Source organism: Erithacus rubecula, assembly GCF_903797595.1.
Source record: "Erithacus rubecula genome assembly, chromosome: 18".
Taxonomy (NCBI): domain Eukaryota; kingdom Metazoa; phylum Chordata; class Aves; order Passeriformes; family Muscicapidae; genus Erithacus; species Erithacus rubecula.
In genome coordinates, this window is record NC_136670.1 from 8,420,559 (window position 1) to 8,427,722 (window position 7,164).

Below are 7,164 nucleotides of genomic sequence, written 5' to 3' on the forward strand. Positions count from 1 at the left end.
CACTCATGAGATTCAAAGTCCAATTTTGTTGGTTAAAGAACAATGTTTTCAGGTTCTGAGAAAAGCTGTCTCTGTGTGGAAGCAGAATATGTGCAGCAGAAGCAAAATTCACAGGGAATAATTTCACTGCACTGTAAACCAAGAAGATTGGAAATATTCAGGGACCACAGGGGAAGTCTGGAGGGCTGGGACTCTGTTTGACTTGCTCAGACCATGTCAGCTGGTCAAGAGCATCCTGAGAGATCCAAATCCCTCCTCAATTCTGAGGCAGGAATTGAAACCAGCCCAAAATCTGAGGAAGGAACTGGGTGTGCAGGTGCTGGGCAGAGCAAGTCAGCACAGCTCCCCAGCTCAGGCCAGTGGGAAGCTGGGCCAGGCAGCATTCCTGGAACTGTGGTTCAACCCCAGCCTGAGTGCTGAGGTCTCCAGTGGCCATCCCAGCTGCAGTGGGAGCTGAGGGCATGAGTCAAAGCCACGAGGGGCTGCCATGGTCTTGCCAAGTACAAAAAGCCTTGTGTGTCTTTGCTTCTGCCTGAAAACAACAGAGAAGATATGAGCCACTGGATATCAGTTACTCAGGAGATCAAGAAATCCCAATATTGCTTTGATGAATCTTAAAAAAGCAACAAACAAAAATAAAAACCCCACGAAACATATATATATATATATTTATACATATATGATGCTCAAAAAGTATCATACATATTCTAATCTTCCACAAACATTAACCAAGGAATTGTAAAAGGCCTGGGAAGATCCCAAACAGCACAATCTTCATTTTACTGAGGCCACAATAGTAATTAGCTGACTAAGGGCTGCAGACTCAGCACCCACATTAAACTGGGACTCAGGGAGTTGTGCTCATGCCTTGCTGCTGCTGCCACACACCTGCAGCAGGCACACAGCTGGGACCACTGCCCAAAACCCCAGCCCTGGGAAACCACAGCTCCTGAGCACTGGGACACAAACACAGGGCTCACAGGCAGGGTGTCAGCACAGCTCAGGAGCCCAGACAGGCAGGGTGAAACTGTCTGTGTAAAGCAGAAGCTGCTGCTGAATTTAACTTGCTGCTCCCAGCACAGGCTCCTTGGGGTCTCAGCACTATTCCAGAATTAACCCTGCAGGTTAAAACAAAGTGGCCACAGGTGAAAATTATACTCAAGGTGGATTAAACACAGACATTATGGCTGAAATGAGGTGAAAGTCACAGGGAGGGTCAGTACAAACCATGGGTGAACTCTGTGAGCTGAGGTTGTTTTCACCACATCATGTGAACCAAATCTGTCGAGTTTCACATGAAGGGCAGCCTGAGGCACACTCCTTTTGTTCTCAGAAACTGGAATTTGTAATAAATATGTGGCAGTCTGTGGTAACCAGAAACTATTATTATCACAGGAAATGCTGCTGGTCAGGAGGAACAAACGTGTTTGATCCCCATGGTGTGAACAAGCCTTGAATTTGTCTGTGCTGCACAGACCCTCGGGATTATTACATGGGCAATGCTCTTAATGACAAGAGAGACTGAGAAAATGGGATTGACTCTGAGCAGAGAAGCCAACAAGCCATGGAGAATGAAATGTTCTGAGCAGAGGAATATTGTGAAGTGTAAACACTCTCCCTTTGCCTCAGCTGGGTTCTGCTTAGGGCTGTATCCTTCCTAGCAGGAAGGTAAATTGATTTAATTCATATATTAACAGAAAAGAAGAAAGTTTAGAGTGTTTGGAGGGTTTGTAACACACCATGGAAGGTGGTTTAACTGAGACCAAAATAATCTAATTAATTGTATAGGAGGTTAAAATTCTGCCAAAACTGCCAGAAAATTCCAACTTCACTTAGGATCCATCAAAACAGTGTTGGAGCTGGATCTTTGAGTCAGCAGTTTACATTCCTGTGGGAGGGAGTGGCATCCCAACACAGTGGGAGTGGTGCATGGTGCCTGCAAATGACTCTGAATACATTAGCTTTTCACGGTGGATTTCGGGAAGAAGATGGAAAGGAAATTAATTTCTATTTGAAATAAAGCCAACAATGTTTGTGGCTATTAAGATAGCCACAGTAAGTGGTCATCAGTAAGTGATTTCAGTGAAAATTTGTTCCTGTGCATGACCTAAAAGCTTTGCTGGGCTGTAAATACATTTTGTAACAGAAATTGTGAATCTTGGGGTTTCTGTCTTAACAGTAATTGAAGTTGAAAAAAAAAAAAAACAGCAAAAAGTGAGGAAAAGGATTATGACTGTAGAGAAATAAACACTCTGAATTCCAGGGGAAAAGAAAAGAAGAAAAAAAAAGATGAAAAGAAACAAGAGAACCTGGTAGAAAAATGCTTTAAAGAGGGATTTTGTAAGTAGATTTGAAAGAAAAGCTGCTAAATACAGAGAAAGGCTTTCTGCAAATGAGGAATCCTTTCATTTGTGCTGCCCTTACAAAACAACACAGGAAATCACACAGGATGTGCTGAGGAGGAGGAGGAAGTGGTTTGAGGATGACACTGAGCGTGGCGAGGGGGATGCCAGGCGTGCTGGATTCACGAGGGGAGCTGCTGCTGCTGCTGCTGCCACCTGCACCCTGAGCCTGGGCAAGGCAGCCTGGGGGCTCTGTGTGCCCAGCCAAACCCCAAACAGCCCCCTGCCCTGCCTCCAGCCTGCTGGGCTGCTAAACCTGCCCAGGAACTGAGACCCCTGATCTGTCTGGGGATGGCAGCAGCTCCTGAGAGTGACACGGGGCGTGGGCAGCACACGAGGGGTGTTTTTATAGAAACAGGGCAAAGCACTTGACTCCTGTGCAACTGCAGGCTGCCCTGGCCATTCTGAAGTGATTACAGCAAACAAGATAATCCATGTCTCTCGAGGCCCTTGGTGTGCTGTTTCTGTGCTGTTTCCTTTCCCCCTTTCTGTGGTGCACAGGTACAAAGGCAGCAGCACAGCTCTTTGCTCCTGAGGAGGTGCAGGGGGGTTTCTCAGCACCCCTTGCCTGACTGCAAATGAAAACAGTTTCTGTTCTAGGCACTCATCTGCCACAGATTTAAATATGCTTAAAATAACTGTGCACACAATAATGCATTGGGGGTGCACCTACAGAATTTGTGTGTGTATTTATAGATATCTATATATCTATATCTGTATCTATTTGGCATGTTTTCAATGAAGGTGCCTGTGTGTTTCTGCACAAAGTCTAAGTCTGAGCTTCTTTTCCTGTGTAGCTAGTGTAGCTCAGATTCTTTTCAGCTAATCTACACAGCTTTTAAGCAGTTGAGTTCAGGTCAGTAGTTGCACGAAGCTGAAAAATCTTAAATTTTTCTCAGAGCCCTTAAATCCAAACCCAGGGTAAAATAGTTATTCACAAGGCTTGCTCATAATTGATTCATTACAGTGTTATATTGGTGAGCCCATAACAAAATGCAGGTTCCCACCTCCACTCTGTTTGTTACTTGTGAACAGAAATTCAGGAGACTGACTCCACAGTATTTAATTTAATCAGAGCCAGTGCAGATCTAGCAGTGCCTGTTCGTGTGTATTAAATCTCTGAATGCAGTAATGTATCAATTCTGTCAGCTCCTGCTACAAAACTGAAATAAATTTTCCTGCTGTCACCTAAGCATCAGAGGATGGATATCAGAAGAAAAAAAATCCCAGCTCTCAGCTGTGGGGCTCAAAGGGTCCCTGATTCAGTGGCACCTGTCCTACCTCCCCTCATGAATGTGAAATGTGCTGTGTGCCTCTGTCTCCCAGGCAAAAACTTCTGTAGCTAAGCAAGGAAAAGCTTTTTCATCAGTGAGAAAATATTCTGGACAAGGCAAGAAGGAATTATACATCTGCAATTTATAAAACACAACTGAATTTCAAATATGCTGGAGATAGAAGTATCCTTGCCTAATAAACAAGGTCCACCTGCTGTTTGGCTCTTTTAGTTTCAAGGTTTCTCTTTGCTGCTGGAAGTGGCTTTTGTGAGAATTAAATTCTAAAAATGGTTGCACATTGAGGTTTAGTGTTTATCCAGCTTCCCAAGTGGAGGTCAGTTCCTGGTGCTCCTGTGGTCCAAGGTGAAACAACACAGGTTTTCATGATGGTAAAAATGAGACAAGTGAGGTTGTGAAGGAGCTCTGGGCCAAGGCTTCCCTTTGGCAGGAGAGGATGAGCAAGGATTGCTGCAGTCAGTGCATTGCTCTCCCAGATGGAAAACACTTTGCAGATGAAGCAAAGATGGATTTCCCCCAAAACACTGTTTCCTGGGCTAGTGGGAGATACATCCCAGGACAGTCTGGATTCGGTGTGGATGCAGCCACACACATTTGGCTCCTGGTGGAGCTGTGGCTGCCCTGGCTCCCAGACTGGGGCATTCCAGAGGATTCCCACCCCAGGCAGTCTCAGGCAGGGTGGATGGTCAGCAGAGCTCAGCTGCTGTCTGAGTGCTCCCTTTAGCAGCTCAGCTCAGCAGAGACTGAACTGTCAAAAATCTGCTCAGTTGTGTGACAAAAGGAGCTGCCACTCACTAATTCATAGTGATGCTATCTCTAAGAAAAACCACTTAGCAGACCTGGACAAGGGATGAGGCTGATAAGGAAGGAACTCATTAAACTGATAGAATTAGAGATCTCTTTTAGCCTTCCCCCCATCTGTCTTTTGCCACCTGTCACTCACTGTTGTTTCTGTAACTCAGAACTGTAGGTTTGGGGAACAGAGATTATTTCTTCCTACATTTTCTTCTTAAGGTTCTTTGAACATTACATAATTACCAACAACACAAAGGGAATAAGGTATGAGATCTGCAGAAACCAAATCTTTGTGATGCTGCTCTTGACAGCAAAAAGCCCCTTCTAGCTCACAAATCCCTTATAGTAAGTACATCTCTTAAATAAAACATGATAAGACTCAAAAAAATGAAAACCCAGCAAAGCTCTCTGGAAAAAGTAGCTAACACAGTGCTGGAGCCAGCAGAGGATGCTCACCCACCCAGCTGTTGATTCAGGCTGAGAACAACTCCAGGGGCAGATGATTATGTTCAAACACCACATTTCTCATGCATGCTGAAGAAACAGACCTTAAATATATTTGTACAGATATAGATGCTTTAAATAATCTTTTTTATTTTTTGCCCAGCAAGGCTTGGGAGAAATCACAGCTCCAGGAACACAGGAGTAACACCTCCAGCACAGCACAGGGTGCAGCAGGGCTGGGGTTCCCCAGCCCCAGAGGGAATTTTCTGTCAGGGTTATCTCTGCTCCCAGCCTCACTCCCCTGCATTGCTTCAGGGCAATGCAGGGAGCCCTCAGGCCCTCAGTGTCAGAGGCTGTTCACAGACATCTTGTTTTCCCTTTTCATGTCACATCTCATCTAGCAGACTAATTCTTTATTTTTTTTTAATGTTTAAATGCCTTTTTATACAAGGAAAAGGTGTACAGCGAAATCTCAGTAAACAGGTACTGAAGCATGCTGCTTCATAAGCCTGCTTTTGTTTAGTTTAGTGTTTTTTTTTTTTTTTAATACTTATCATGAAGACAAACACTTTCAGAAACTCAGTTTTTATTTCCCAGCATCTTTCATTTCTTTTGGCTGGGCACCATCAGCCAAATAGGTGCAATAAAACCACAGAAGAAAAGCACATGTACAACAAGGCGCTTTACCTGGGCAGATGTAAAATTGCACTCATTAAAGAAGCACATTTAGGCATAAAATGCAGCTCAAAAACCTCCATTAAGAGCTTCCACTAGGGAAAAAGATTGCTTTGACCTTCAGAGGTTGACGCAATGTGTGATGTTTATTAATAGTTTTAGTAAGAAAGTATCTATACAGGGGGCTGTCTTGCCTTTTATTTGGCTGATTTTGAGAGCCCTTACTGTTTTTTGGCTTGCCTACTGAATAGGGCTGATGAAAAACTCCCTGCTCTTAGGTTAATGTCCATCAAAAGATTTCTCTGCTTCTCTGATGATGAAAGTAGCACTGCAGGACCCTGGGCTTAATCCCATCCACCAGCTTTCCAGGGGAAAGGATGGCTCCAAGGCTCCCAACAGCAGCTCTGTGTGTGAGAAATGCTCTCTGAAGAATGAGGGGCTTGGGACGACTCCTTGTGGAAGCATCTCCTTGTTTCCTCTCATGAGATATTTCCTGCCCTTCAGGAGTATTTTTTATAATCAAGATTTTCAAGATCTGCTTTCATGTTTTTGCTCATGATTTGTGCTGGGTGTAATTACTCATGCTGAGGGACTTTGAACACCACAGCTCTAAACCACCAGCAGTACAAACCTGTCTCTTTGCTGATGTGACTTTCAAGTGTGAGAGTTTCTTCATCCTTAACAAAGACCAGCTGAATTTTACCAAACCACCCATTTCTCTTTGTTGACAGCACTCTGCTTACCCAGGCCATGAGGACTAAAGCTGACACACTAAGAGGAGTAAAGCTGACACAAGAATGCCCCATTTAATGAGTCAGGGAAGGGTTTGTGATATTATTTTTCACAGGCATTTAGAGCAGGGCTTTGTTTTTCCTCTTCACAACCCCTGGAAATTTTCAAGGCTGAGTTAGACAGGACTTGGAGCAACCTGGTCTAGTGGAAGGTGTCCCTGCCCATGGAAAGGGGTTGGAATCACCCACAAGGTCCCTCCCAACCCCAACCATTCCAGGGTTCTCAGATTCCAGGACTCCTTCCCCAGAGCTCTCCCCAGCCCAAATGAGCCAGCAGAGGGAGCGCAGCACATGAACTCACAAAAATAGGAGCCTGCTAAAAAAAACCCACCCCAAACAAACCCAAACAGCAGAATGATTATGGTCTTTAGCAGAATAAACAGAATAGTCAGGAGGCAGAAGCTTTTCCCCAGCAATGAGATCCAGCTGCAGGCTGGATGGGGAACAGGCACATCTGGCACCGAGCGTGTTCCTCTGGTGGGAAATCCCCATGGTGAGGATGTTCCCCTGTGCCACCCCTGCTCCAGTGGGGTGGATTCTGTCCCTTTTTCACACTCTTTGGCAGAGTCACCTCTGTAGTTCCCCCCCAGAGCACATCAGTTCTGGAGGAGCCAGGATGGAGCTCCTGTCGCAGAGGCAGCGGAGGGTGCAGGTGTGGTAGGGTGACAGCAGTGTCACAGCTCCTGTGCTGGCTCTCAGGGCTGCCCGTGCTCTGGCCATGCTGCAGATTTTGGTAGAAGCTGGGAAGTTTGGGGCTTGCCTGTG